This window comes from Saccopteryx leptura, chromosome 1 (assembly GCF_036850995.1).
Source record: "Saccopteryx leptura isolate mSacLep1 chromosome 1, mSacLep1_pri_phased_curated, whole genome shotgun sequence".
NCBI lineage: Eukaryota > Metazoa > Chordata > Mammalia > Chiroptera > Emballonuridae > Saccopteryx > Saccopteryx leptura.
Window position 1 is genome coordinate 174,396,446 of NC_089503.1, and position 21,665 is coordinate 174,418,110.

Here is a 21,665-nt window from a genome sequence, read left to right on the forward strand (position 1 = left end):
ATACAAAGAATTATTGTAGAATACTATGAAAAATTATATGCCACCAAATACAACAATCTAGAAGAAATGGATAAATTCCTAGAACAATACAACCTTCCTAGACTGAGTCATGAAGAAGCAGAAAGCCTAAACAGACCAATCAGCAGGGAGGAAATAGAAAAAACTATTAAAAACCTCCCCAAAAATAAAAGTCCAGGCCCAGACGGTTATACTAGTGAATTCTATCAAACATTCAAAGAAGACTTGGTTCCTATTCTATTCAAAATCTTTCAAAAAATTGGAGAAGAAGCAATACTTCCAAACACATTTTATGAGGCCAACATAACCCTCATACCAAAACCTGGCAAGGATGGCACAAAGAAAGAAAACTACAGACCAATATCTCTAATGAATACAGATGCTAAAATACTAAACAAAATACTGGCAAACCGAATACAACAACATATTAAAAAAATAATACATCATGATCAAGTGGGATTCATCCCAGAATCTCAAGGATGGTTCAACATACGCAAAACGGTTAACGTAATACACCATATCAACAAAACAAAGAACAAAAACCACATGATCTTATCAATAGATGCAGAAAAGGCTTTTGATAAAATACAACACAATTTTATGTTTAAGACTCTCAACAAAATGGGTATAGAAGGAAAATATCTCAACATGATAAAGGCCATATATGATAAACCATCAGCCAACATCCTATTAAACGGCATAAAACTGAGGACTTTCTACCTTAAATCAGGAACAAGACAGGGTTGTCCACTCTCTCCACTCTTATTTAACGTGGTGCTAGAAGTTCTGGCCAGAGCAATCAGACAAGACAAAGAAATAAAAGGCATCCATATCGGAAAAGAAGAAGTAAAGGTATCACTTTTTGCTGATGATATGATCCTATACATCGAAAACCCGAAGGACTCCACAAAAAGATTATTAGAAACAATAAACCAATACAGTAAGGTCGCAGGATACAAAATTAACATACAAAAGTCCATAGCCTTTCTATATGCCAACAATGAAATACTAGAAAACGAATTCAAAAAAATAATCCCCTTCACGATTGCAACAAAAAAAATAAAATACCTAGGAATAAACATAACAAAGAATGTAAAGGACCTATATAATGAAAATTACAAAGCATTGTTAAGAGAAATCGAAAAAGATACAATGAGATGGAAAAATATTCCTTGTTCTTGGATAGGAAGAATAAATATAATCAAAATGGCCATATTACCCAAAGCAATATACAAATTTAATGCAATTCCCATCAAAATCCCTATGAGATTTTTTAAAGAAATGGAACAAAAAATCATCAGATTTATATGGAACTATAAAAAACCTCGAGTAGCCAAAACAATCCTAAGGAAAAAGAATGAAGCTGGGGGCATTACAATACCTGACTTTAAACTATATTATAGGGCCACGATAATCAAAACAGCATGGTATTGGCAGAAAAATAGACACTCAGACCAATGGAACAGAATAGAAAGTCCAGAAATAAAACCACATATATATGGTCAAATAATCTTTGATAAAGGGGCCAACAACACACAATGGAGAAAAGAAAGCCTCTTCAACAAATGGTGTTGGGAAAACTGGAAAGCCACATGCAAAAGAATGAAACTCGACTACAGCCTGTCCCCGTGTACTAAAATTAATTCAAAATGGATCAAAGACCTAAATATAAGACCTGAAACAATAAAGTACATAGAAGAAGACATAGGTACTAAAATCATGGACCTGGGTTTTAAAGAACATTTTATGAACTTGACTCCAATGGCAAGAGAAGTGAAGGCAAAGATAAATGAATGGGACTACATCAGAATAAAAAGTTTCTGCTCAGCAAGAGAAACTGATATCAAAATAAACAGACAGCCAACTAAATGGGAAATGATATTTTCAAACAACAGCTCAGATAAGGGCCTAATATCCAAAATTTACAAAGAACTCATAAAACTCAACAACAAACAAACAAACAATCCAATAAAAAAATGGGAAGAGGACATGAACAGACACTTCTCCCAGGAAGAGATACAAATGGCCAACAGATATATGAAAAGATGCTCAGCTTCATTAGTTATTAGAGAAATGCAAATCAAAACTACAATGAGATACCACCTCACTCCTGTTAGATTAGCTATTGTCAACAAGACGGGTAATAGCAAATGTTGGAGAGGCTGTGGAGCAAAAGGAACCCTCATTCACTGTTGGTGGGAATGTAAAGTAGTACAACCATTATGGAGGAAAGTATGGTGGTTCCTCAAAAAACTGCAAATAGAACTACCTTATGACCCAGCAATCCCTCTACTGGGTATATACCCCAAAACCTCAGAAACATTGATACGTGAAGACACATGTAGCCCCATGTTCATTGCAGCACTGTTCACAGTGGCCAAGACATGGAAACAACCAAAAAGCCCTTCAATAGAAGACTGGATAAAGAAGATGTGGCACATATACACTATGGAATACTACTCAGCCATAAGAAATGATGACATCAGATCATTTACAGCAAAATGGTGGGATCTTGATAACATTATAAGGAGTGAAATAAGTAAATCAGAAAAAAACAAGAACTACATGGTTCCATACATTGGTGGAACATAAAAATGAGACTAAGAGACATGGACAAGAGTGTGGTGGTTACCAAGGGTGGGGGAGGGAGGACATGGGAGGGAGGGAGGGAGAGAGTTAGGGGGAGGGGGAGGGGCACAGAGAACTAGATAGAGGGTGGCTGAGGACAGTCTGACTTTGGGCGAGGGGTATGCAACATAATTTAATGACAAAATAACCTAGACATGTTTTCTTTGAATATATGTACCCTGATTTATTAATGTCATCCCATTACCATTAATAAAAATTTATTATAAAAAAAAAAAAATCTTTTGTCATCTACAGAGTTGTTTTTACTCCTAATTCTTCTCTGAAAGTCACCCACAGGCAAGAATGCCCAATGAAGCCATCCCTGGAATAACCATCATCACTGAGACCATGCAGTGGACTGAGTAATTTTCTAAACTAATGAAGTTGATGGATTCCAACAAATGCTCCCCCAAGATCAAACAGAACAAGAATTATACAAACCGATGAGGATGTTTATAATTTTTAATGACTTTTTGGTTGAAACACGGCTGGTTCTTTAATGTTTTGTTTTTCTCTTTTCTCTTAAACTATCTGTAATTTATAGCAGTTTAGTAAAGTGCACCTTTGTGAACAAAGACGAAACAATTTTCTCTCTACTTGACTCCTCCAGAATTCAGAAACTCTGAGTATCTTTATTTTCATAACATTATAGTTATTTGCTTATGTCCAATAAGAATCGGTTTTCCTTGTAACAGGACATAATCAAAACCATTGGTTCTATTACCAAGGATTTGACTGGGATGTCCTATTTGAGAATGATGTATAAAATCAGATATGACTAGTTTTAAGGAACTAAGGTGGTCTTTATTGAGCTAACGCTTATAAAAAACTCTCTTGGAAAAAATAAGCCTGCCTGGTACTTGGCTTACAGTGTTCCTGAATAAGGAAGGTCATTTCCTGGGATACCCAGGCACCTTAAAATATTTTGGGAACCATAAAAGAGAGGAATTCAGCCAAATCTCTAGGTGCCAAAGGCAAAATCTGGTGTCAAGTTTCTGGCTTGGCTTCCTAGTCTCAGGAGGCTTTTAAAACTCTTAATTTGAGATTTTTTATCAAAAGTCCCAGTAAAGCAAACTTAAGAAGACTCTCTATGGTCAGTTCCTGTTCTTGCTGAACTTAGGTAAATAATCAGACCAAATTTAACAAGGTTAGACTAATTTTGCAAACAAATTAGTCTTCCCCTCCTTATCGTTGATAGAAATGGGGGTGCTATAAAAAGAAAAATCATGTTGCAGTAGGAAACTATAGTGCATGCACCCCTGTGGATCTTAAGTTCTCGTCCTGTCTGTGGTATTGAAGGCTTTGTTACCTACCTGTAAATTGGACTGAGTCCTGATTTCTTCTGGTTTCCTCCTACATCTAACAACCCTCTGAATGAACATTCCAGTTTTTCTCCCACTCCTTTGACTTGGAATCATTGAGAACTAAAAGCCCTGAATCACTGCAAGCTAAGGCAGGATACCTTTATTTACACTTTAGAGCAGGGGTCTCAAACTCGCGGCCCGCGGGCCACATGTGGCCCGCTGAACAATTTTGTGCGGTCCGCAGACTAATCCACGAAGTTCAAAATATTTTGGATAAAATTAAGTAAGACTAGGGGCCTACTTGTATTTTTCATTTCTCTAGCATCCTAGCTAGATATTAGCTTAGTTAACAGCAGTTGTGATGCGAACTACAGTTTCTGGTCGTTTTGTGACACTGAGTAAACTGCATGTACGATTGTGCTTGTTGTACTGATTTTTTTTTTGTTTTCAACTGCAGTGAGAAAAGTGTTGCATAACAGTTGCCTTTTGTAGACCTAGTGCGGCCCGCCAAAGGGCTGTGATCTTGCTCTGCGGCCCACATGCTGAGTTGAGTTTGAGACCCCTGCTTTAGAGAAATCACCACAGCAGATCGTATATGGGTACCCATCATGCCTGTTGCGTGGGCCACTCAGAAAGCTCGCCAGACCACCTGGTGGCCGCAGCAGACATTCAGACTGCAAACCAGGGAAATCTGTCGCATTGCTGCTGCCCTTCCCACTCCACCATCTAGAGATGCTTGGAGCTCAGCACCTGGAAATCTTAACTGACTGTTCTCTGGACTCAGAAACTGAGCTTATAGTTTGTTCTAACCACTGACCTTGTTGTTTGTTTGTTTCTTTAGAAATGCCCCTTGTTAACTGCCTGATTGCACACACCATACAGAGACCTAGCTTAGGTGGGCGTCTGCTCCCACTTGTCCCACCACCTCCTGAAATGAGACACAACTGCTGAAATGGACTGACCCAGTCCAGCACTGAGACTGGTTCGGTGGGTTTTGGGACAGGCTAGCAGCTCAGTTTCTGGACTGTGAAATTTCTTGGGGAATTTTCAGATGGGGGAATGACAAGGGTCAGGACATGCTACCTCCAAAGAACAGCACCTTGAATATTTTAAGCTGAAGGAATTTCAGAAATGGCAGGTGCAGGAAGGACCTTTTGACCTTCCCCTGAAGCAGGTTGAAGACGCTCCTGTGAGGAGTGCCTTCCCTGTGTCTAGGGAGAGGAGCCTCTTTGTCTCCAAAGGTGGAGGACGGAACCCACAGGCCTTGCTGAGTGTCCCCAGTTTCCTACTCTCGGCTCGTAATCCTTTTCTCTGATCCTATTTTCTTATGATTCTTTACTTTCATCAACCTAAATACACTCAGGTTTAACCATGTCTTTGGTCTTCATTTCCTTGGGAAGTCTCCTGTATCCCATAAAATTTATATTCAATAAATTTGTATGCTTTTCTCTTGTTAATCTGGCATTTGTTATAGAGGTCCTGCTGAGAACTTGGAAGGGTAGAAGGAAAAGATATTTTTCCTCCCCAAGAAGAAGCATCAAATAACTCCCCTCCAAAACTTGAAAACTCCCTTACTGGAGACTGCCCTCTGGAGGAAGAAGACATCTGCATCAGCTCTTCTAATGGGATATTAAGTGTTGTGTTATCATGTGTTTTATTAGGAGATAAACAGAGGCCAAGGGCCACTTGATCTGAGCATGGATTGCCATGGGTAAAGCTCAGGTAGAACCAAATACTCCTTACGGCAAGGCTGAAATTACCTTGAACATGTCCACACTCATTTCTATTGGAATTTTGCAAAGTTTGTGCCGAGGACTTCTTCAAGGGCTGTAATCCTCAGAGATGATAAACAGACTTTATCAGTTCCCTTTACATTTTAGGCTCAACAATAGTTTTTCCTTTTTTATTTAAAAAAAACCTGATTTGCGGAGTTTTCCTTATGTTTGTTTTAATTCATTCATAAGTGCAACATTATGCATTACCAAAAACAGTCTGTGACCTATTTTTTACTTATTCTTCTTATTTAGAGTAAACATTAGGCATCTAGAAGTGGAGAATTACTTTGAGGCAGTGTTTCCTGTATCCTTTCTTTTTTTATTTTATTTTTTTTATAAATAAATTTTTCATTTTAATGGGGTGACATCAATAAATCAGGGTACATACATTCAAAGAAAACATTTCCAGGTTATCTTGTCATTTAGTTCTGTTGCATATCCATCACCCGAAGAGAGATCGTCCTCCGCCACCCTCCATCCAGTTCTCTCTGTACCCCTCCCCCTCCCCCTCTCCCTCCTTCCCTCCCCCCACCCCCCGTAACCACCACACTCCTGTCCATGCCTCTTAGTCTCGCTTTTATGTCCCACCAATGTATGGAATCCTGCAGTTCCTGTTTTTTTCTGATTCGCTTATTTCACCCCCGCACAATGCTACCAAGACTCCACCATTCCGCTGTAAGTGATCCGATGTCAGCATTTCTCCTAGCTGAATAGTATACCATGGCGTATATGTGCCCCATCTTCTTCATCCAGTCCTCTATTTTTTTTTTTTTTACAGTGATTAAAAGCCTTTAAGCAAACTCTTGGCCAATACAGCAAGAATCCATAAAAGGGTAGTGTCCTTAACATGTTCACCAAGTCCAAGTTGGCCCCATCACCATGCCAAATCCCTGAAAAATGCAACCCAACCACAGTTCAGTCTGTTAGGAGCTGTCACAGGGAGCAGGAGTCCAGGAAAGTTCCCCACAGGAAAAGTCCACATGGTACTGGAATTGTTGTCACCATTCTATACTTTGCAGCTCATGTCAAAGTCCCAATGACTGCTGCTTCTAGCTGGTAATGATTCAGGTAGACTGGAAAAAGCCATTTGCAGCATGCGTGGATATGGAGCTTCTGTTCTCCTCTGCCTGGAGAGTTGAGACCAGTGCTTTTCCCTGGAGCTCTGTGACTGTGGCATGGTAAAGAGAACCTTGGGATACACTAAGCTGGGTGGCAAAGGTAAATTCATAATACAAGTTGGCAAAAGGAGGAAAGAGAGCTCTAAATTAGGAGTAGATCCCAGCCTGAAATATGAGTGGGGCATTGAGGTAGGAGGGATAAAGGAAACACTATATATTAAGCAAAGCAGCAGAAAATAGGACTATCAACACCCACAACAGAGATCTTTGAGGGAAGAATAAAAAACCTGACTATTCAGGCAAAACATAGTTAAGTGGCCCTTGTGCAAATGAGATCAGTTTACCTGCTTCTTGGAAGAAATACCTTAGGCTCGTCCACAGTGTCGTAGATGGGGCCGACGGCCCTGGGCACCTTCAGCCTTCAGTGGCAAACCCCAGCTTTCTGGGCAAGGTTAGGTCATAGGTGGCTGGAGCAGGGCTGGAAGAGACTGAACCCTCCCTTAGAGGAGGGAGGGGGAAGCCCACCTTCCAGTGTCCCTGTTTCCTCACATCAGAGGCGTGTAAGCCTGGCAGGCTTTAGCTCAATGACCTTCCTTTCCCACTATTGAAGCAGGACCCAGATGGTATCCTATGAGACCCCTTTGGGGCGTTGGAGCCTTTAAGGGTGTATCCTAAAAGCTGGTAGTTCCCCGGATCTCTATTGGGCTTTTTCTGCCTCTAGGTATCTTAAAAGCCATTCTCAGAAGATCTCGCTGAGGGGTTTGAGGATCCCCATCCGCCTATATAAATCTTTTCCATATATCTGGAGCTATTTGGAAAAAGACAAAACAGTGTTATTAGCTAGATCTAATAAAGAAGGTAGTAGTTTGCAGGCGAAAAAGATTTGGTCTCTCCTGTTCATCAGCATTCAAAATAAATGTAAATTTTTTTTTAAGTAAAAAGCATGCTATGGTAGACCCATCGGAGTCATTGGCCTGGTGTGCAGGATTCCCGGGTTCGATTCCTGGCCAGAGCACACAGGAGAAGCGCCCATCTACCTCTCCACCCCTCCCCCTCTCCCTCCTCTTCGTCTCTCTCCTCCCGCCTGCAGCCAAGGCTCCACCGGAGCACTAAGGATGGCCCCATGGCCTCTGCCTCAGTCGCTAGAATGGCTCCAGTTGTAACAGAGCAACACCTCAGATGGGCAGAGCATTCCCCCTGGTAGGCATGCCAGGTGGATCCCAGTCAGGCGCATGCAGGAGTCTGTCTGACTGCCTCCCCATCTCCATCCTCAGAAAAATACAAAAAATAAATAAATAAAAGAAAAAATACTACAAAAAAAAGGGGGGGGGGCATTCCCTTGTGCTAAAGCTCCAGGGAGCATGGAGTGAGCTTGAGTATGTCCTATGAAACATGGAGCTCTATGTTGACATATAAGTCTTTGAAGAAGGAGGAACTGCTGAAATAGTTTATCAGCATTTGTCCCTAAGACAGCAGTCTTTATAGTGGAAACACCATACGTAAATATTTGCTGTCTGTCTATAGATTAAGGGGGGAATATGGCAAATGCTGAAAAGCCATGATCTTTGTGCCCCTCCCCTCCCCCAACCCCCTCTCTCTCCTACCACCACCCTGTAACCCCAACACTGTTGGTCATGTCTCTGAGTCTCATCTTTATGTCCCACCTATGTATGGAATCATATAGTTCTTAGTTTTCTCTGATTTACTTCTTTCAGTCAGTATAATGTTATCAAGGCCCATCCATGTTGTTGTAAAAGATCCTATGTCATCATTTCTTATGGCTGAGTAGTATTCCATAGTATATATATACCAAAGCTTTTTAATCCACTCGTCCTCTGATGGACACTTGGGCTGTTTCCAGATCTTTGCTATTGTGAACAATGCTGCCATAAACATGGGGGTGCATTTCTTCTTTTGAAACAGTGCTATGGTGTTCTTGGGGTATATTCCTAACAGTGGCATAGCTGGGTCAAAAGGCAGTTCGATTTTTAATTTCTTGAGGAATCTCCTCCATACTGTTTTCCACAGTGGCTGCACCAGTCTGCATTCCCACCAGTAGTGCAGGAGGGTTCCCTTTTCTCCACATCCTCGCCAGCACTTATTCTGTGTTGTTTTATTGATGAGCGCCATTCTGACTGGTGTGAGGTGATATCTCATTGTGGTTTTAATTTGCATTTCTCTAATCATTAGTGATGTTGAACATTTTTTCATATGCCTGTTGGCCATCTGTGTGTCCTCTTTGGAGAAGTATCTATTCATTTCTTTTGCCCATTTTTGGATTGGATTGTTTGTCTTCCTGGTATTAAGTTTTACAAGTTCTTTATAAATTTTAGTTATTAACCCCTTATCAGACGCTATGTCAAATATATTTTCCCATTGTGTAGTTTGTCTTTTTATTCTGTTCTTATTGTGTTTAGCAGTGCAGAAGCTTTTTAGTTTGATAAAGTCCCATTTGTTTATCCTGTCTTTTATTTCACTTGCCTGTGGAGACAAATCAGCAAATATATTGCTGTGAGAGATGTCAGAGAGCTTACTGCCTATGTTTTCTTCTAAGATGCTTATGGTTTCATGGCTTACATTCAAGTCTTTTATCCATTTTGAGTTTATTTTTGTGAGTGGTGTAAGTTGGTGGTCTAGTTTCATTTTTTTGCAGGTAGCTGTCCAGTTTTCCCAACACCATTTGTTGAAGAGGCTGTCTTTACTCCATTGTATTGTCTTACCTCCTTTGTCAAATATCAGTTGTCCATAGAGCTGTGGGTTTATTTCTGGGTTCTCTGTTCTGTTCCATTGATCTATGTGCCTGTTCTTATGCCAGTACCATGCTGTTTTGAGTATAATGGCCTTATAATATAACTTGATATCTGGAAGTGTGTTACCTCCCACTTTTTTTCTTCCTTTTCAAGATTGCTGAGGCTATTCGTGTTCTCTTTTGGTTCCATATAAATTTTTGGAATATGTGTTCTATGTCTTTGAAGTAAGTCATTGGTATTTTAATTGGTATTGCATTGAATTTATAAATTGCTTTGGGTAATATAGACATTTTAATGATGTTTATTCTTCCTAACCATGAGCACGGTATATGCCTCCACTTGTTCCTATCTTCCCTGATTTCTTTTATCAATGTTTTATAATTTTCCGAGTACAAGTCTCTAATCTCCTTGGTTAGATTTATTCCTAGGTACTTTATTTTTTTGGTTGCAATGGTAAAGGGGATTGATTCCTTGATTTCTCTTTCTGACAGTTCATTATTAGTGTATAAAAATGCCTCTGATTTCTGAGTATTGATTTTATATACTGCCACTTTGCTGAATTCATTTATCAGGTCCAGTAGTTTTTTGACTGAGACTTTAGGGTTTTCTATATACAATATCATATCATCTGCAAATAATGATAGTTTTACTTCTTCTTTTCCAATTTGGATGCCTTTTATTTTTTCTTCTTGTCTGATTGCTGTGGCTAGGACTTACAGAACTATGTTGAATAAGAGTGGTGAAAGGAGGCACCCCTGCCTTGTTCCTGATCTTAAGGGGATTGCTTTTAATTTTTGCCCATTGAGTATGATGTTGGCTGTGGGTTTCTCATAGATGGCCTTTATCATGTTGAGGTATGTTCCCTGTATTCCCACTTTGCTGAGAGTTTTGATCATGAATGGGTGCTGGACTTTATCAAATGCTTTTTCTGCATCTATTGAAATTATCATGTGGTTTTTCTCCTTTCTTTTGTTTATGTGATGAATCACATTGATTGATTTGCAAATATTGTACCAGCCTTGCCTCCCAAGAATAAATCCTACTTGATCATGGTGTATGATTTTTTCCATATATTGCTGGATCCGGTTTGCTAATATTTTGTTGAGGATTTTTGCGTCTAAGTTTATCAGGGATATTGGCCTATAATTTTCTTTTTTTGTGTTGTCTTTGCCTGGTTTTAGAATCAGAATTATGCTCGCCTCATAAAAGGAGTTTGGAAGTCTTCCATCCTCTTGAATTTTTTGAAATAGCTTGAGAAGGATAGGAGTTAGTTCTTCTTTGAATATTTGGTAGAATTCACTTGTGAAGCCATCAGGCCAGGACTTTTCTTTTTTGGGAGTTTTTTGATAGCTGTTTCAATCTCATTTGTTGTAATTGGTCTGTTTAGGTTTTCTGATTCTTCCAGATTGATTTTTGGAAGATTATATGATTCAAGGAATTTGTCCATTTCATCTAGGTTGTCTAATTTTTTGGCATACAGTTCTTCATAGTATTTTCTTACAATATTTTGTATTTCTGTTGTGTCAGTTGTTATTTCTCCACTCTCGTTTCTAATTTTATTTATTTGAGTCCTCTCTCTTTTTTTCTTGGTGAGTCTCGTTAAAGGTTCCTCGATCTTGTTTACCTTTTCAAAGAACCAGCTCCTGGTTTCATTGATCCTCTGTATTGTTTCTTTAGCCTCTATGTCATTTATTTCTGCTCTGATCTTTATTATTTCCTTCCTTCTACTAGCTCTGGGCTTTACTTGCTGTTCTTTTTCTAGTTCTTTTAGATGCAGGGTTAAGTTGTTTGTTTGAGCTTTTTCTAGCTTCTTGAGGTATGCCTGTAATGCTATAAACTTCCCTCTTAGGACTGCTTTTGCTGTGTCCCATAAATTTTGAGTTGATGTATGCTCATTATTGTTTGTTTCTAGGAATTTTTAAATTTCTTCTTTGATCTCAATGTTAACCCATTCATTGTTTAATAACGTGCTATTTAGTTTCCAAGTGTTTGAATGTTTTTCAATTTTTCTATTGTGGTTGATTTCTAGTTTAATGCCATTGTGATCAGAGAAAGTGCTCGATATGATTTCAATCTTCTTAAATTTGTTGAGCCCGCTTTTGTGCCCTAACATGTGGTCTATTCTAGAGAATGTACCATGAGCGCTTGAAAAGAATGTATATTCTGCTGTTTTAGGGTGAAAGGTTCTGAAGATATCTATTAAATCGAGTTGATCTAATATGTTCTTTAAGTCTGCTGTTTCTTTGTTAATTTTCTTTCTTGAGGATCTATCTAATGACGTTAATGGGGTATTGAAATCCCCTACTATTATAGTATTGCTGTTGATCTTGCCCTTTAAGTTCATCAAAGTCTGCTTTATATATTTAGCTGCTCCTATATTAGGTGCGTAGATATTTATAATGGTTATATCTTCCTTTTGGATTGCTCCCTTTATCATTATGTAGTGACCTTCTTTATCTCTAACTATGGTCTTTGTTTTAAAGTCCATTTTGTCTGATATAAGTATTGCTACCCCAGCTTTTTTTTCATTTCCATTTGCATGAAATATTTTTTTCCATCCTTTTATCTTCAGTCTGTGTGCATCTTTTGATTTAAGGTGTGTCTCTTGTAGACAGCATATGTATGGGTCCTGTTTTCTTATCCATGTAGCTACCCTGTGTCTCTTGATTGGATCATTTAATCCATTAAGATTTAAGGTTATTACTGATATGTAATTGTTTATTGCCATTTTTTTTCTTTAAAACTGTATTTCTCTTTTGCTATATTCTTTTTTTCCTTTGATCTGTTTATAACAGGTCCCTTAGCATTTCTTGCAGCCTTGGTTTGGTTGCAGTGAAATCCTTGAGTTTTTGTCTGTAAAGCTTTTTATTTCTCCTTCAATTTTAAATGATAGCCTTGCTGGATAAAGTAGTCTTGGTTGTAGGTTCTTGTTCTGCATTACTTTGAATATTTCTTGCCATTCCCTTCTGGCCTCAAGTGTTTCTGCTGAGAAGTCAGGAGTCATCCTTATGGGGACTCCTTTGTAGGTGATAGTCTTTTTTTCTCTAGCAGCTTTTAATATTTTCTCTTTATCATTTAGCTTTGGTATTTTAATTATGATGTGTCTTGGTGTTGGTTTCTTTGGGTTTCTCCTTAATGGAGTTCTCTGTGCTTTCTGAACAAGTGAAATGTTTTCCTGCCTTAATTGGGGGAAGTTTTCTGCTATAATATGTTTGAACAAAGTCTCTATCCCTTGTTCTTTCTCTTCTTCTTCAGGAACCCCTATGATGTGGATGTTATTTCTCTTCATGTTGTCACAGAGCTCTCTTAGAGTTTCCTCAGACTTTTTGAGTCTCTTTTCTTTTTTCTTCTCTACTTCCGTGCCTTTATTTATTGTGTCCTCTAACTCACTGATTCGATTCTCTGCTTCATCCATCCTGCTTTTAATTCCTTCCATTGTATTCTTTATTTCAGATATTGTATTTGTCATTTCTGACTGATTCTTTTTTATTATTTCAATGTCCTTTTTTATATTTGTTATCTCTTTAGGTTTTCGTAATGGCCATCTATGGTTGTTCTAATATCTTTGAGCATCCTGACAATCGTTATTTTAAACTCTGCATCTGGTAATTTGGTTATATCTGATTCACTTAGGTCCTTTTGTGGGGATTTCTCTTGGTTTATTTGTGTTGTATTTCTCTGCCTCCACATTTTCTCTTCACGGGAGTGGCTGTGATCACGTGCTCAGGTGCAGAAGGGTTGGTGGCCTTGGCCTTTGCCCCGCCCCCGTGTGTGACATTATGCTTGGTCCTGAGGGCACTGGCGAGCACCTTTGCTCAGCTGCGGGTCTCCGCCTGTTTCTGAGCTTTCGCCCTGCCCTTGCAGGAGGATCCCGCTCAAGAAACCGCTGCTAGCCTTGGCTCTACCGCCGGGCAAGGCTGCGTGCCCATGCTCAGCTCCATAGTGGAACTCCACCCCTTCTGGGCTTTAGGATCCACCCCCGCGGGAGGAGCCGGCTACCAAGTCAGACTGCAAGCCTGGGTTGCTCGAGGCAGGGCAGGGCTGTGCTCCTCTGCTCTTGCTCCAGGGCTGGTCTCCACCCTTTCCGGGGTTCCCGCCCTTCTCCCAGAGGCTGGATTACAGGCTGCTGGCAGCTGAGCTTGACCGCTTTTGCACACCCCCTTCTCCCCAGCCGGGCAAGATTGAGCTCACACCTGAGCCCAGTGGTGGCCAGCCAGCCTCTGCCCCTGCCAGCAGAACCGCGCTTTTGTCTCCCGTTGCTGCCCGCTCTCTAGTGCGCCCTCAGCCGCGTGGGTGGGGGCATTGCAGCTCGGACCCTAAGACTCACTACTGTAGACCCGAAAGCTCCCTCCTTCTATGCGACTGTGCTCTGAATGCCACGGGGGAGCTTGTTTGGCTGCTCTCCTGCTTCCCTTTTCTGGTATTGCTGTTTCCGGGGAAAATATTCACTTCAGCTTTGGGGAGTGACTCGTCCCAGGGGTTAGGGTGGCTATCTCCCAAAATGTTTCTCCCTATGCCTCCTAGATTGCACTCTCTTCCTGTTACTGTGGTCCTCTCCTCTCTCCCCCCGTCCCCAGGAGCCCCAGGTGATTGTTTTTGAGAGAGATGTTCTGCACGGTCCCTTTAAGAAGGATCCTGGGTCTGAGAAATAAGACTCTCTCACAAACAGTATCCTGACTTGTTTCTAGCTAAATACTGTCCTTATGCCTCTTCTGGGCTCTGGGGCTGCAGGCTGGGGCTTTGTTCCTGGGGCTCAGGACCCTTTCCCCTCTGCTAAACTCACTTCCCGCCACGTGAGTCTCTCCCTGCTGCCCTTCGCTCGGAGGAGCTGGGCAGCCCTCTCCGCGTTTCCGCTTTTCCTACCAGTCTCTGTGTGGCTTCTTCAGTGTTCCTTGGTTGAAGAGTCCTCTTAGTTTAGTCCAAAGTTGGTTTTTCCAGATGATAGTTCATAAAATTAGTTTGTAATCCACTTTGGTTCTGGGAAGTAGATGCTGGTACATCCGCCTACTCCAGCGCCATCTTGTCTCTTCTATATCCTTTCTTTCATATGATCTTGTCATATGATTCCCTTCGCTCATTAGAGATACACTGTTAAAAATAACATTTTAATTGAAAAGGCGCTTAACTCATATATTTTGTAATGCGTTAAGGTTAATATTTTATCAAGCTATTGTTTCTGTAGCAGGCCATCTTAATTTAGTGGGCTTTGGCAGTGGTTTTCAGTTCGCTCTAATAAAGAGGATGAGTATCTGATGAAACAGTTGCTGACTTTGTGAGTGGCGATGTTGAGTAATGACTAAGTACATTCATTTGCACAGCCAATATAAACTGCAGACAGATTTCCCCTGCCTTCTCCTGAAGTGGGCCATGTGATTGGGTGTTTATCACTGACTCGAATATTTCAAGTCTCACCAACCACACAACTTGACCATGAAATCAAGCAGCTGTTTCAAAGGACTCTTTGCAAGTAGATTTTATTTTTCATTTCTGGGGTCACTGCCATGAAAAGAAGATTGTGCAATTTGTGTATGCATATTGGAACTCGCCCCCCCCCCTTGGCCTTCTTTAAAGAACATTCAGTGCAAAGATCTCTATAGGACTTTGGGTCAGTTGCCCCTGAATTGCCCGTCTGGCTGGCACAGTTGGCTTTGTGCTAAGGCTAATAGGCCATTACATTTAAAAAAATCAAATAGTGTGCATGTTATTTGCAACTGTCTTTTGGAGATGACAGTAAATCAGCATCTCTGAGATTGTAACTCTACTTTATTTAGAGCTGCTTACTCCTTTTGTTTTAGGGTTTAATGGGGCAGGAGAGTAGGCCCTAAAGAATGGTATCTGAGTTTGGGAAGAACCTACAAAGTCGCAAGGTTGGCACTATAACTGATGGGTCTTTTGGATCAAGATACCTGCGTGGTTTTCAACATATGGTTTCTGTTAAAATTGTTCTTGGACCTTTTCTTTTGCAAGATGTGTGTACATATTAGTTGTACAGAACCTTTAATAGGCTGACCTTTGGTTGTGCTAATGTGAAATGCTTCTCTGATGATTCTTCTCTTAAAAACTGGGTTGTTTCAACATTGAGAATTCCAGCGTTATTATCTGGCAAGAGCTACTCCATTTTAACTAAGTTTAGCTTTTGTGTGCCAAATGTGTGCACATGTGGAACTGTGGGTTTAAGTTAGGCAATGGTATTTTAAAAGTGGGGAGATTATTTCAGAGGCAATAAATTTATTTTTGGATAATAATTTATCTTAAATTAATTTAACAAATATATGCTAAATGTCCATGATGGATGTAGAACTGTGTTTGGTGCTGGAGAGAACTTGCAAACACCTGTAAGTTTTTATCCCTTATCCTTAAAGATCTTCCATCCTAGAATCACTGATGCAATGTTGTAGTGGTTCAGATGAAAGAGATATTATCACAGGACCGAGGACAGAACACTGTGGACATCACAATCTGGGGTGACGCTTGAAGAAAGGAGGCAAAGGTGTAGAGGAGGAAATGTCCAGTAGGGGGAGCCTGAGTGAAGGAGGGGAAGTTGCAGGCTGTGTTTGAGGCACCAGCTGGTAGGGGAAGATCAGATTGGGGCTGGGATTTGTAGGACATTGAGTGCTATCCTGAGGAGCCTCCACACTTTGTGAAACAGGGAGATCCATTCACTTATTAACCAACTGAGATGAATGGTGTGCCAGGGGCCAACTAGGTGGAGGGGTATAGTGGGTGAGACTCAGGCCCTGGAGACCCCACGCTGAGATCCCCATCAACTACTTGATGGCTTAGTGAACCTGTGCAAATTCTCCACTAATGGGTCCAGCGGTCCCCAAACTTTTTACACAGGGGGCCAGTTCACTGTCCCTCAGACTGTTGGAGGGCCACCACATACAGTGTTCCTCTCACTGACCACCAATGAAAGAGGTGCCCCTTCCGGAAGTGTGTGTGTGTGGGGGCAGATAAATGGCCTCAGGGGGCCGTATGCAGCCCTCAGGCTGTAGTTTGGGGATGCCTGGACTCTAGACTGATCAGTGATGATACATTTGTCTAATCACCAAATTCACTGGGGAACAAAATTTTTGTTGCATTCACAAAAACACTTGTTCTTACCTAATTCGAGTGTGCTGATCTCAAATCTGACATTAGTTTTTCTCTGTAAGCCACAGTTTATTTGCAATTCAAGATTTTAGGTTTTCATCTTATTGTAAAATTTTCAACATTTAGTTTAACATAATGAAGTAGAATGACTTTTTGGGCATCATCTTTGTGAAAATATAATTTATATAATGCAGTAAATACACTAATATACTAAAAGATATGATTGCATCAGAATTTTCTACAATTTCAAAATAGAACATATTAAAACACTTATTTTAATCATAAAATTTGCGCAAAACTTATTTAAGTTCTATTCAGGCAAACATTTGCGTTTGTAGCTCTTGCATTTGTGAACTTGTTGAGGAAAATCTCGTTTGATGCTCCAGCAGTAGTCTGCTCATCACTAACAGCTCCAAGATTTTTGGGATACTTATCAAGGTGACTGTTCAGGAAGTGAATCTTAACGCTCATGTTACATCCAATGTTGCGGAAAGCCAACAGCATCCTTTGAACCAGAAGTTCATAGTTTTCTGATCTTTGTTGCTATGGAAGTTCTTTGTAACTGCCACAAGAGACTGCCATGCTGCTTTCTCCTCCTTATTCATCTTTCTGGCAAATTATTCATCACATGTGAGGGTTCAAATTTGAGGTCCATCAAATACACCTGCTTTTATCTTCTTGAAAGACAAGGCAGGAAAAGCAGAAATAATATGCTGAAAGCATTCACTTTCTCTATTCAAAGCCTGAACAAACTGCTTCATTAAGCCAACTTTGATGTGAAGTGGGGGAAAAAATGATCCTGTCTCAATTAACTACAGGTTCATTCACAATATTTTGCATCCCAACTTCCAGAGCTTTACGTTTTGGCCACTCCTTCTGTGTCTAGTGTTTCTCCTGAGCTCAGCTGTCCCACAAACACAGAAAGCAAGGATACTTCGTGAAAACTCTCTGTTGTCCTAGCAGGAAATTTACCATTTTAAGAACCACACAAATGATCCAGTTATGCTCTTCATACTTCAGAAAGTTGAGGACAATTATTTTTTTATTTTTTTTTTTATGGAACGCTTCACGAATTTGTGTGTCATCCTTGCGCAGGGGCCATGCTAATCTTCTCTGTATCGTTCCAATTTTAGTATATGTGCTGCCGAAGCGAGCACTCGAGGACAATTTTTATGTCATTATAATCTTTTTGCAGATGAGTTAAATAACCAATTGGAACCACTGCATAAACATTACCGTTGTGTAGGAGAACACATTTCAGACTCTGTTTAGAGCTGTCAAGAAATAGCCACTATTCTGTTGGACTGTAAGTGATAACACTTAGCTGGCTGAGAAGACTACTGATATCATGACAGTAAACAAAGTGTTTGTCTTTGGAAAAAAAGTCCACAAAAATTTGTTCATGCTTCCTGAAATGGGGTACTTAGGCTGACCAGTGAAGTACATTCTTTTCTTGAAGCCTGAAGGCTAATAACTCAGCTGCTTTCTTTGATAGGCCCAAATCTCTTACTAAGTTATTCAATTCGGGTTGGCTAAACTGCGGAGGGGTTAATGACTGCTTGGCATCAGAAGAAGAACCTTCAGATTCTACAACCATTTCCTCATGCATCTTATCAAAATATACTTGATCACCATGTTCACTTTCTTCATCCTTAGAAGAAATAAAACCATTGAAAACTGGAACCGGGAGTGTCTCAGAGTGTGGGATAGGTCGTATGCTGAAAGAATATTAGGATATGCAATCATGTGCATTTTTTCTTGCCGATGCCCTTTGTATGGATCAGCAGAAATAAGTCACTGCTGCGGTCCTTAGGTTCACGCCAAACCATGGGAATACCTAAAGGCATTCCTTTGCGTTTTCCTTTTGTGCAGTCACAAAGCATTTCCTCACAATTATGACACACAGTATGAGGAGCCCAATTCTTGTCTTGATTGCCAAGAGGAACTTGAAAATAGGCAATATATGCACGTGTCACAAAATGATGAAATATTGCGCCTTTGACGTTGAAGTGTGTAACAGCCACATATATAACAGAAGGTGTCAGGACTATTCTTACATTTACGCCTACTTGAAGAAGCCATGATTCAATCTTAAAACAAAACGAGGGTGTTTTTATCAGATAATAATTTTTTACATTTAAAAACAACTACAATTATGTAAAAGTGATTTTGTAAAACATTAATTGCCTTGTGGTTATGTTCAATCCAAGAGTCATTGCTCTTTAACTCCAATTTAAAAAACCAATGCATGCCATTAATTGTAACAAAAAGAAATTAAAATTGCATAAAAACTAGAGCATGCACCAAAAATCGAATTTCAGATTTGGAATCAGTGATGCAGAAATATACAGAAACAGTTCTAAAACCTCATGCAGCAGAAAATGAAAAAAAAAATTGTTCCCCAGTGTTATTGATTTTTTATCAAATTTTCTAATATTTAAGTTCTTAATAAGAACTCTCATTTTTGGCCTGACCTGTGGTGGCGCAGTGGATAAAGCGTCGACCTGGAAATGCTGAGGTCGCTGGTTCGAGACCCTGGGCTTGCTTGGTCAAGGCACATAGGGGAGTTGATGCTTCCAGCTCCTCCCCCCTGTCTCTCTCTCTCTGTCTCTCTCTCCCTCTCTCTCTCCTCTCTAAAATGAATAAATAAAAAAAAACAAAAAAACTTTCATTTTTGGTTACTGATCAGAAACTAGATAGAAACTATTATTAACAAAATTTTAGTATTTTCCTTAGCAGTATTTTAGTTGAGAATCTTTTTTTTTTTTTTTTACAGAGACAGAGTGAGAGAGAGAGGGACAGATAGGGACAGACAGACAGGAACAGAGAGAGGTGAGAAGCATCAATCATTAGTTTTTCGGTGTGACACCTTAGTTGTTCATTGATTGCTTTCTCATATGTGCCTTGACCACGGGGCTCCAGCAGACCTTTAACCCCTTGCTGGAGCCAGTGACCTTGGGTCCAAGCTGGTGAGCTTTGCTCAAACCAGATGAGCCTGCGCTCAAGCTGGCGACCTCGGGGTCTCAAACCTGGGCCCTCTGCATCCCAGTCCAATGCCTATCCACTGCGCCACCGCCTGGTCAGGCCAGTTGAGAATCTTTTAAGTGAAGGATTGTTTTAGCCAGTTTTTGATTTCTTTTGGATACCGTTGAGTTAATTCTAAGTTAAATTGAAAATGGAATAAAAATGAGATAGATTTAACACTTTAAGTTTAAATTTAAATAAGTTAAAAATAAAACCCAAAAGGACTCCAAAGAAATGTCAGTTAACCAGAACAGTCTTGTACCCGTCCTGTGGCTGGGGGCATGGTGTGGGGGCATTAGAGTTCTGTGTATGACAATGCTTCCCACACCACACAGAGTGGGGAATGATTTTCACAAAGACAAGATGAATGATATTTATTTGTCTGGTCACAACTGTTGTTTCCTTGATCAGAAAATGGAGTTTGGACCCTGGCTGGTTGGCTCAGCAGTAGAGCATCAGCCCTTTGTGTGGAAATCCCAGGTTTGATTCCTGGCCATGGCACCCTTCCCCCTCTCCTTTTTCTCTATCTCTCTCTTCCCCTCCGGCAGCCAAGGCTCCATTGGAGCAAAATTGGCCCAGGCGCTGAGGATGGCTCCATGGCCTCCACCTCAGGTGCTAGAATAGCTCTGCTTGCAACGAGCAACCCCCCAGATGGGCTGAGCATCACCCCTAGCAGGCTTGCCAGGTGGATCCTGGTCCTGTGCATTTAGGACTCTGTCTCTTTGCCTCCCCACCTGCTTCTCACTTCAGAAAATACAAAAAGAAAAAAGAAAAGAAAATGGAGTTTGGAAAGCATGGTAGATACACAGAATTCACTTCCAGGGCCTGTTACAGATGGAGAGTGGGACAGATCCCTGATTCTGAGAGTAGACTTTGAATGGAGTGCTAAGGACAGTTGGTAACTCACAAGGACTGCCTCACAGGAACTCACATCAAGGTGGCGGAAGGGTTGATATTAAGTGGGTCCTGCAAGACTTCCTACTTTTAAAAATATATATATTTTATTGATTGATTTCAGAGAGAGAGAAGGGAGAGAGAAAGCTACAGAAACATTGATCTGTTCCTGTATGTGCCCTGATCGAAGATCGAACCAGCAACCTCTATGTGTTGGGATGATGTTCTAACCAATGGAGCCATCCAACCAGAGCCAGACTGCCTATGTTTTTGTTCAAGGATACTTCATGGGCTCTGTCTGATCTTGGCTTGATGTAATTTGCCATTTGGATATCCCTTGTCTACCCTCGAGTACCCTGCTGATTTCTTACCGTAAACTGCCGTTGGGTCTCTGACACTGTTGGGCAGTTTAGTTACATATTCAAACTGTTTGGTGAGACTTGTAATGGAGAGTGGGAAATGAGCTTGGCCTGAGGAAAAGGGACTAGGAAAGGCTCAGGGAGGCTGCTGTGCCTTGTTCTTTAGAATTTATGTCCCTTTCGTTGCTGACCACTTTCCCCATGTGACCACTGCTTTGCCATGACTGTGTGAAACTTCAATGTGATGTATGGGTTATGAAGCGTGCATTTCAGATGTTAGGAACTGAACTCTAAATTCACTTGACAGAAACCAGACTCATTTTTCTTCAGGGACCCTTGGTGCAGGAGAATCGGAGCCAGAAATTCTGGGCTGGAATCTTGGCTCCTCCCTTATTATTTGTGTCACTTTGAGCAAGAATGTTCTTAATCTGTTTTCTTTTCTAGTACAGGGAGGGATAGTTCTTCCTATTGTTGGTTCGTACAGTGAGACTTAAATAAGATGCTAAGAGAGCATTTTACAATATTCTAAAGAACTATTTAAATGTCAAGCATAACATCTTTGGAGGCAGGCCACATGTCACAATTACCCACATGCTAAGGAAGGCTCAGTTTTAAAGTCGTAAGTTGTGTGAGGGCAGAACCTTGTTTGCTGCCCCAACGTCATAGAACTGTGCTTATCTCATTTTCTTCATTTCTGAGTTTA

General features: G+C 40.5%; 1 protein-coding gene and 1 non-coding gene across 10 annotated transcripts in view; one reads left to right on the top strand and one right to left on the bottom strand.

Annotated features, from left to right (window-relative positions):
- DISP1 (dispatched RND transporter family member 1) overlaps positions 1 to 21,665 on the top strand; it is a 208,785-nt gene that overhangs the window by 40,956 nt on the left and 146,164 nt on the right. The gene's annotated exons all lie outside the window — the stretch shown is intronic.
- LOC136390210 (U6 spliceosomal RNA) lies at positions 17,736 to 17,842 on the bottom strand. Its single transcript, XR_010748642.1, has one exon. It is a non-coding gene; the product is annotated as a U6 spliceosomal RNA (small nuclear RNA).